General features: G+C 42.0%; 1 long non-coding RNA gene across 1 annotated transcript; it reads right to left on the bottom strand.

Annotated features, from left to right (window-relative positions):
• Positions 1 to 4,826: 4,826 nt before the first annotated feature.
• Positions 4,827 to 7,823, bottom strand: LOC123151452 (uncharacterized). The gene is made up of 4 exons (XR_006475649.1): positions 7,503 to 7,823; positions 6,317 to 6,420; positions 5,624 to 5,962; positions 4,827 to 5,506 (listed from the first exon to the last, which is right to left on the bottom strand). It is a non-coding gene; the product is annotated as an uncharacterized lncRNA (long non-coding RNA).
• Between the last annotated feature and the right edge of the window lie 2,481 nt (positions 7,824 to 10,304).

The raw sequence follows: 10,304 nt of genomic DNA, 5'->3' as shown, positions 1-10,304 counted from the left end.
ACGTGCAAGTGTTAAAATGGTCATGTGACGTTAATTTATTTTGCACTGGACGTGTCTCTGATCTTCATCCATGAATATTGCATCTAATTTTTATTTTATTTTTTAATTCCTAATTTTTAGTAGTAGTGTGGGGGGAAATGTGCGCTACTAGTATTTATGATACTAGTAGCGTGTGGTATAATAGATGCGCTACTACTACTTTGTTATTAGTAGCGCGGGTTCCAAATAGTAGTAGTGTGGGTGACACCCGCGCTACTACTAACTTTTTAGTAGTAGCGCGGGTGATACCCATGCTACTACTAACTTTTAGCTATAGCGCGATACTAGTAGCGCGGGTACCCGCGCTACTAGTAGCCAATTTACCCGCGTTATGAGTAGCCTTTTCCCTAGTAGTGCCAGGACACAATGTGTGGTGGTGTGATCGTGCTAGAATACGGCGAAGATGTGTTGCCAGAAGAACAAGTCACAGGGAGTGACCATGTGGTTGCGCAGGAAGATGGCGAATACGTTTCGCTAGAAGAACATGACGCGAGGTGTGATGAATTGGTCACCCCAGAAGAACGCAACACGCCGCGAGCAACACTCGGGCCAAACAAGCATGTCGCGTACATTGTGTCAAACAGTGTAGCTGCAGGTTGTGCATACATCATTAGCCACAGCGCATCCGATGTGGCAACTCAAGGCGCTAGTGGCGTTGTATGCGATGTAGCGAGCGACAAGCAAGTCATCCCGCGTGAGAAGGCAGCCGACACATGACGCGAGGTGTGATGAATTGGTTACACTAGAAGAACACAACACGCCGTGAGCAACACTCGGGCCAAACAAGCATGTCGCATACATTGTGTCAAAGAGTGTAGCTGCAAGTTGCGCATACGTCATTAGCCACAGCGCATCTGGCATGGCAACTCAAGGCGCTAGTGGCGTTGTACGCGATGTAGCGAGCGGCAAGCAAGTCATCCCGCGTGAGAAGGCAGCCGACACAAGGTGTTGTGTGTACGCGGCTGGTGCAGATTTGTTCACGTGCATATGCAACCCAGCAGAAGGGTCGGATGATGGTAGCCCGTCCAGCAAGAAGGCTGCAGGAAGTTTCCAGCAAAGGAGCAAACCACCACGTGGTGGCCAAATAGTGAGAGAAGGGAAGCAAAGCCCAAAAAAATTGCAAGGTGCATCTAGCACATGAAATAGTGCAGAAGAGTGTTCAACACCACATGGTAGATCGGAAGATGGGAATGAGACAGAAAAAGGTGACAGGAAGCAGCGATGCAGCCCAGCAAACTACAGGCTTGTAAGCCCAGTAAAAAATCGCCAGCACAGAAACTTTGGCAAGTTCAGAAGCAAGTGTTTCTTCTCCGACAGCACGAGAACGACCCTTGTTGGATCACTCTCCAACGAAAGTGCTTCAAATAAATTCGGTGAATATGAAAAGTAAAAGGCAACGATGTTTGCACATCGAGGTACTGGAAAATTTTGAAGATGCAAAAGCGGAGTGTTGGCGTCGTGCTATGGATGAAGAGTTGGATTCGATCTGAGACAACAACACATGGGAAATTGTGGATCTTCCCAACGGATGTATTGCCATAGAGCTCAAGTGGGTGTACAAAGTCAAGAAAGATGTCGAAGGGAACTTGGTGAAGCATAAAGAAAGACTCGTGGCTAAACCAAAAGTGCAAGAGCAAGGTATGGACTTCAAAGAAGTGTTCGCTCCACTTGCAAGGATGGACATGGTGAGGCTACTTATAGCTGTCACGGCTCAAGAATCTTGGAGGATACATCATATGGATGTGAACTCCGCATTTTTAACTGGGGAGTTAGAAGAAGAGTTGTATTTGAAGCAGCCACTATGGTACATCCAAGAAGGAGAAGAGCACAAGGTATTGAAGCTATACAAGGCGGTGTACGGGATACGACAAGCTCCTTGGGAATGGAGCAGGAAGCTTGAAAGTACATTGATTTCTCTCGGGTTTGAGAAAGCCCCACTGGAGCATACGATGTATAAATGAGGTAAAGGAAAGGATCGTCTCTTAGTGGGCAACTATGTGGATGATCTGATGATAACTGGAGCAAACGAAGAGGTGATTGCAAACTTCAAGCTACAAATGAAGGAGCTATTCAAGATGACTGATCTAGGGCTCTCGAGTTACTACCTTGGGATCGAGGTACAACAAAAGCCGGAGGAGATCACATTATGCCAGGAGGCATATGCGAAGAAGATAGTTGAAATTTGTAGCATGGAAGATTGCGATCCCTGTCATGTTCCGATGAAGCCTCATCTCATACTAAGCAAGAAAAGTGAAGCACCCGCGGTTGATGCAACGGAGTATATAAGTGTGGTCCAAAAGTTGAGGTATCTCATGAATACAAGACCGGACTTGGCCTATTCTGTTGGCATAGTGAGTTGCTTCATGGGAGCACCCACGACAGAACATTGGGTAGCTGTGGAAAATATACTCAGGTATATCAAATGGACAACAAACTTCGGTTGTGTCTATTTGAGAGAGAAGATGAAGGAGATGGTGGAGCTACTTGGCTATAGTGATAGCGACCTCGCAGGAGATGTGGATGACGTAAAAGTACCTCGGGTGTGTCATATTTCTTGGGAGGAAGGATAGTGAGTTGGCTATCACAAAAGTAGAAATTGGTCGCATTATAATCCCATGAAGCAGAGTATATTGCAGCTGCTACTGCGGTGTGTCAAGGTGTGTTCCTAGGAAAGCTAATCGGTGACCTCATAGGTAAGGAACCGGAGTGAGTGGTGCTCAACATTGATGAAGAGTCTAAATTCTCTCTATGGAAGAATCAAATGCATTATGGTAGATGCAAGCACATCAATATGAGGTATCGATACCTAAGGGAGTGTGTGGAACAAAGCAAGATCGACATCAACTATATTTGCACCAATGACCAACTTGTAGATATCCTAGCCAGATCTTTGGGACGACAGAAGTTCGTGCAGATGCGGAAAAGGATCAGTGTTCAAGCTGTGAAGTGAGGATATCGTGTTTAGGGGGGTGATTGTTGGAATAAACAACAATTAGTAGCCTTGTTCGGCTCGGACAGGTGCAATCACCAAACCTTATAGGTATAGGACTAGTTTAGGCTCTCTTAGCTCCTATATATATATATATACTTCTACCCTTGTAAGATTTTGTAACCCAGATCAAAGTAATACAAAACATAGGTGCGACATGCACCTATTAGCCATCATCTCGGCGTCTCTGTGTTGGTTCATGTTCGCGTGTTTGCGCGCTAAACTAGCTCGCGTATCAGGCAAGCCGGTGGCTAGCAGTTTTGTACGTGCATGTGCTAGCATCGAGGAGAACATCAATCCAGCACTCTGCTAGACTGCTTCAGTGTTACGTGCACCTCGTCCACGTCTACATCTCCAACCGCTTAGTTGGCAAGCTCGAAAAGTACTCGAGCTGTCTCGAACGCGTGTATCGCCGGAAAGTACTCGGCTACATCGGCGTCGAGGTCAGGCCTGTGCCAACATATAGAACATCCAAAACAGATAATATAATAGCATGGAACAATAAAAAATTATAGATACGTTGGAGACATATCAAGCATCTCCAAGCTTAATTTCTGCCTGTCCTCGAGTAGGTAAATGATAAAACATAATTTTTGATGTGGAATGCTACATAACATATTTATTCGTGTAATTTTCTTTATTGTGGCAAGAATGTTCAGATCCATAAGATTCAAAACAAGAGTTTAATATTGACATAAAAATAATAATACTTCAACCATACTAATAAGGCAATTGTGTCTTCTCAAAATAACATGGACAAAGAAAGCTTATCCCTACAAAATCATATAGTCAGGCTATGATCCATCTTCATCATACAAAAAATATTCAAATCATGCACAATCCCGATGACAAGCCACACGATTGTTTCATACTTTTGATGTTCTCAAACTTTTTCAACTTTCACGCAATACATGAGCGTGAGCCATGGACATAGCACTATAGGTGGAATAGAAGGTGGTTGTGGAGAAGACAAAAACAAGGAGATAGTCTCACATCAATTAGGCGTATTAACGGGATATGGAGATGCTTGAATAGATATCAATGTGAGTGAGTAGGGATTGCCATGCAATGGATGCACTAGAGCTATAAGTTTATGAAAGCTCAAAAAGAAACTAAGTGGGTGTGCATCCAACTCGCTTTCTCACAAAGACCTAGGGCAATTTGAGGAAGCCCATCATTGGAATATACAAGCCAAGTTCTATAATGAAAAATTTCTCACTAGTATAAGAAAGTGAAAACATAGAAGACTCTCTATCATGATGACCATGGTGCTACTTTGAAGCACAAGTGTGGTAAAAAGATAGTAGCATTGCCCATTCTCTCTTTTCTCACATTTTTTATTGGGCCTTTTCTCATTTTTTGGCCTCTTTTCTTTTATCTGGAGTCTCATCCCGCCTTGTGGGGGAATCATAGTCTCCATCATCCTTTCCTCACATGGGACAATGCTCTAATAATGAAGATCATCACACTTTTATTTACTTACAACTTAAGAATTACAACTCAATACTTAGAACAAAACATGACTCTATATGAATGCCTCCAGTAGTGTACCGGGATGTGCAATGAATCAAGAGTGACATGTATGAAAGAATTATGAATGGTGGCTTTGCCACAAATACGATGTTAACTACATGATCATGCAAAGCAATATGACAATGATGGAACGTGTCATAATAAACAGAATGGTGGAAAGTTGCATGACAATATATATCAGAATGGCTATGGAAATGCCATAATAGGTAGGTATGGTGGCTGTTTTGAGGAAGGTATATGGTGGATTTATGGTACCAGCGAAAGTTGTGCGGCACTAGAGAGGCTAGCAATGGTGGAAGGGTGAGAGTGCGTATAATCCATGGACTCAACATTAGTCATAAAGAACTCACATACTTGTTACAAAAATCTATTAGTTATTGAAATGAAGTACTACATGCATGCTCCTAGGGGGATAGATTGGTAGGAAAAGACCATCGGTCGTCCCCGACTGCCACTCATAAGGAAGACAATCTTCCCTAATAATAAAGCAACTAATGTTTCTGGTCGTCCGTCGTCGCACATTTTACAAAAAAGTCCTTATGTTGTTTTGAATTAAACCCACAGTCCCTCTTTAAGTGGTATTCTGAAAAAACGATTCGGTTTTATAAATTAGCCCCTGAATTTCTTAGAATTCAACCGCGCTCCTTTCTTCTATCTTATCCAGTGACAGAGAGGGGGAGAGGGCATGCCATAGGAGGCTTCCTTGCATCGGCGGCTGCCCCCGCCTCCACTCTCCCTTGGGCTCCGACTCTCCCTTTCGCCTCCGGCCCTCTCGGTCTCTCCTCCGCCCAGCGCCTTGCTGCTGTTGTTGCAGGGGAGGGAGAGGACGAGAGATACGGCTGGAGGGGAGGGGAGGGACTGAGAGAGAGTGGGAGAGCCGGAGAGGGCCGGCCGGCCTGAGCCGGACCTGCAGAACAGCGACACGGCGTGATCTGGAATACACACCTACAGAAGGTGGCCGGACAACATAGGTTAGCGGCAATGACAACTCCAAATCTGGCAAGCTCCTCTGCAGATTGGTGCTAGACCGCCACCGAACATGAAAGCATGCAGTACACACACCTACGAAAGGCCAAGCCTGATGGGCAATGGAGGATGGCGGCAACAAGAACTCCAAATCTGGCTAGCTCCTCTTGGTCGGGCTCACATGGTGCAAGAAATCAGCATGACCCCATTGAGGCACTTGGTCGGTGTATGCAGGAACACAAAAAACAAAGGTCAGCCAAAACTGACAACTCCAGACCTACGAAATCGGCATGACCGCAAGTGAAAGGAGTTGTGTCAGCCAGGCTTAGTGTTTGAATTTCTAGGTCACATACCTTCTTTACCCAGCTCTAATTAATTAAACTTGACCACTTCGGATGTTGGAAGATGGAGTGCAAATTTCACCAATTCTGTAAACTGCACAATCAATCTAGCGTTATTGTTTATTGATAACACCTAGGATTTAGCAAGTGGTCATGTTGTAGTTGAACAACATATTTTTTGTTTAGAATTGATCAAGTTATAAAGCTGCCAAAAATTAGACCAATGGAACAAGTCAATCTTCTTGTGCTTTGCCATGCAGGCAGCATGGTGTGCATTTCTGCAACACATGGTTTACTATTACATGCTACTTTAGTTTGCCTTTGTAGGCAATATTTCTGTCCTAGTGAAAAATTGGTCTATATAAAACAGAGGCGGCACATTTTTTTTGCCATGCTTTAAATAAAGGACACCAAAACGAGATGGGGGTGAGGGTTTGAGTTTTTGTACTTTTGCACGGAAAGATGTTGGCAGCTTTGTCGAATTGAACTTCTAAGTCGCGGATAGTCCCACGGACAGGTTGCATCCATTGTTGTGCTGGACTAAGCCTTCAGCTGTGACAAAAAAGAGAAAATAAAGAGTAGTGGCCATGACCAGTTAGCCCTGCAGATGGTAAAGGGGAACAAATTGGCAAGTATACGGGGGATGGCACAAGATAAAGGGGGAAAAGGTTTTAATGACAGTAAAAAGTTCCTACTCTGTTAGCCAAATCCAAAATAAAATGGCCCCCATCTGATGAACAAAATGTCCCTCCTCTGTTTAACATATACTTGCATAGCTGATGCATGTTAAGGACTCTATGAAAAAAAATCATGTACTAATTAAGGCCTGCAAGAACAAACCAGTACATGCATCATACCAAGTATAATTGCATAACTAATGCATGTTAACAACTCTGAAAATTTCCCATACAGATTCAGGCATGTGAGAGAGAACCAGTACATGCAACAAACCATGGTAAGGACTCTTTGTGATGATTCTTCAATCAATATTGAAAAGAATACCAATATCAACGAAACTTTGCAGCAGGCAGTGCTACATGCAGCAACATATATGATTGTGCAGACAACCTTGCTCAGGCCACTATACAAAAAATATAATTGAAATGTCTTGCCTTGTTTAGTTCAGTTCACACAACCTTGTTCTTACCCCAAGTGTTATTTTGGAAAATATCATCTGCCAAGCATATAATTGCCTAACTAATGCTTGCAATAATGCACAGAATCAATAAATAGCCCCAGGTATGTTGAATAAAATTTCCAATTCATTGTCTGCAAAAAAAAGTCAAAATAAGTTTGCCTCTCAATCTCAATCCCTGCATATATCCCCATGGTCGCTAGCTATGTGAATTCCCAAAAAATTGTCCATCAAATAAATGAAATCCATTTGATGGATAGGAAAATTGCATCTGAATGCTCCCTATGAATCCACATAGCCTAGCTGTTGCTATGTAACTACTCAACCCACAGGATTGATGAACAAAAATGTCTCCCGCTGTGCGTGCCTCTTCCTCTCCGGGCTCTCTCCTCTCCACACCCTCCCCCAGCACCACCCCACACACGACTGGGAGGATAACAGAGGGAGCGATTAAAAACAGAGGGAGGACAACACGAGCATAGTTTTTGGAGGGACTCACCTAGCGGCTTAGCTCCATAGTCGTGCGGACGCGCCTCTGCTGCACAGGCCGCAGTCGCGCGAGCTATCAGCAGCAAGCATCTAGGCTCCCTCCTCGCACGGACGTCTCTTCCCCGATGCGGTCGCACGAGCTATCGATGCAACAACGACTGAAGTTCCTCACCGCACGGCCTTGCTCTCCCCCGTCTCGGTCGCACGATTTATCGCCACCAATCAGCTGATCCTCCACTCGTCGTCGCGGCCGCACGAGTTATCACCGCCGAGCAGCTTGCCCTCCACCGGCCGCCGATTTTGTGCTGAAGAACCTTATCACAATGGCAGAAAGAGGAAAGGGAATGGGTGAGGAAAAAAGACTAGAAACGACAAATTGTGCCAATCGAGAACTGCATCGTGTCGCCCAGGCTCTCTCACGCAAATCCTACGGCTCACGTGCAACCACTAGGATATGGAGTAATTTGGTGGTTGATACTTCTAATGTAAGACCAGAATGATAACATTTTAAGTAGTACTAATTCAAACTAATCTGTATATGTCAAGCTCCTTTATTATTTTTATTTGTTTCTTCTGAAATCAAGTGATTTTCTTGAGATACCTGTTTACAAGAATTTTTCAGATTGTAATTTTAAAATAATTCTTCATGAAGAACATACTATGTGGTCAGTGTAACAGTTAAGCTCTAGAATCTAGATATAGAGTCACCGGGTATTGCGATGTAGAGGCCGGGGGATTTTCTCCTTTTTGGAAAAAATGTCTCTGGAATGTAACTGTGAAATAAGGTGTTCTGTATGTTCTATTAGCTCATTTCTTTCTATTTGGTGTCTTACCTGGTAAATATTGTTTGATATATATGCAATGCTTCCATGCATAGGATTCAACGGCTACACACGTCATGATTGTAAGTATGAACACAAGAGAGTATTGATAGTTGAACCAATGAACACCAACAGTTTAGAGTGTATTCATTTCTTTGTAGGATGTCTTTTGGTTGCTATAATAAATAAGAATTGACAGTTTTCAACAAGCCTCAACATAGATTTGCTAGAACTTCAAAGGAAAAATTGCATGAATTCATACTTGTGTGCTACATTGGGATGGAAGCATTGTACTTACCAAAGAAGCATATGTAAGCATTTGATATTTTTCTACTTATTTTAAAATTACATGTGTTGCACTCGATGGAACTCTTCTCTACTATCCAAACCGTAGCAACGCACGGGCATTTTACTAGTCAATAAATAAATCATGCTCCGACTTCATCACATAACGGTTCACCATACGTGCATGCTACGGGAATCACAAACTTGAGCACAAGTATTACTCAAATTCACAATTACTCACTAGCATGACTCTAATATCAGCATCTTTATATCTCATAACAATCATAACGAATCGAACTTCTCATAGTATTCAATGCACTTTATATGAAAGTTTTTATTGTACCCCCTTGGATGTTTATCATATTAGGACTAATTTTATAACCCAAGAAAAGTACTATGCTGTTTAAAGACTCTCAAAATAATATAAGTGAAGCATGAGAGTTCAACAATTTCTATAAAATAAAACCACTTCCGTGCTATAAAAAGATATAAGTGAAGCACTAGAGCAAAATTGCCTAGCTCGACAGATATAAGTGAAGCACATAGAGTATTCTAATAAATCATGATTCATGCGTGTTCCTCTAAAAAGGTGTGTACAGCAAGGATGATTGTGGAAAACTAAAAGGCAAAGACTCAAATCATACAAGACCCTCCAAGAAAAACACATATCATGCGGTGAATAAAAATATAGCCTCAAGTAAAGTTACTGATAGACGAAGATGAAAGAGGGGATGCCTTCCGGGGCATCCCAAGCTTAGGCTCTTCGTTGTCCTTGAATATTATCTTGGGGTGCCTTGGGAATCTCCAAGCTTAGGCTCTTGCCACTCCTTATTCCATGATCCATTAAATCCTTACCCAAAACTTAAAAACTTCACAACACAAAACCGAACAGAAAATCTCATAAGCTCTGTTAGTATAATAAAATAAATCACCACTTTTGGTACTATTGTGAACTCATTCTTTATTTATATTGGTGTAATATATACTGTATTCCAACTTTTCCATGGTTCATACCCCCCGATACTACCCATAGATTCATCAAAATAAGCAAGCAACACAAAGAAAACAGAATCTGTCAAAAACATAACAGTCTGTAGTAATCTGTAACTCTCGAATAATTATGTAACTCCAAAAATTCTGAAAAATTAGACGACCCTAAGAAATTTGTTTATCAATCTTCTACAAACAGAATCAACTTAAAAGCACACTTCTGTTAAAAATGAAAATTATTTTCCAGGGCGCAAAAGTTTCTGTTTTTCCAGCAAGATCAAATCAACTATCACCGTAAGCTACCCCAAAGGTCTTACTTGGAACAAACACTAATTAAACACAAAACCACATCTAACCAGAGGATATATGAAGTATTTATTGCAAAACAGAACCTAAAAAGCGAAAACAAAAAATAAAATTGGGTTGCCTCCCAACAAGCGCTTTTCTTTAAAGCCTTTTATCTATGCATTGATAATTTTAATGATGCTCACATGAATGACAAGAATTTAAGCACAAAGAGAGCATCACAAAACACGTGACAAACACATCTAAGTCTAACATACTTCCTATGCATAGGTATTTTATAAGAAAACAAATTATGAAGACAAGCAAAAACTAGCATATGCAAGGAAGAAGAAAGAAACAATAACAATCTCAACATAATGATAGGTAATTTAGTGACATGAAAATTCCTACAACCATATTTCCCTCTCTCA

Source organism: Triticum aestivum, chromosome 7A (genome assembly GCF_018294505.1).
Source record: "Triticum aestivum cultivar Chinese Spring chromosome 7A, IWGSC CS RefSeq v2.1, whole genome shotgun sequence".
NCBI lineage: Eukaryota > Viridiplantae > Streptophyta > Magnoliopsida > Poales > Poaceae > Triticum > Triticum aestivum.
Note: the sequence above shows the minus strand (reverse complement) of the source record. Positions and strands in the feature narration are given on the sequence as shown.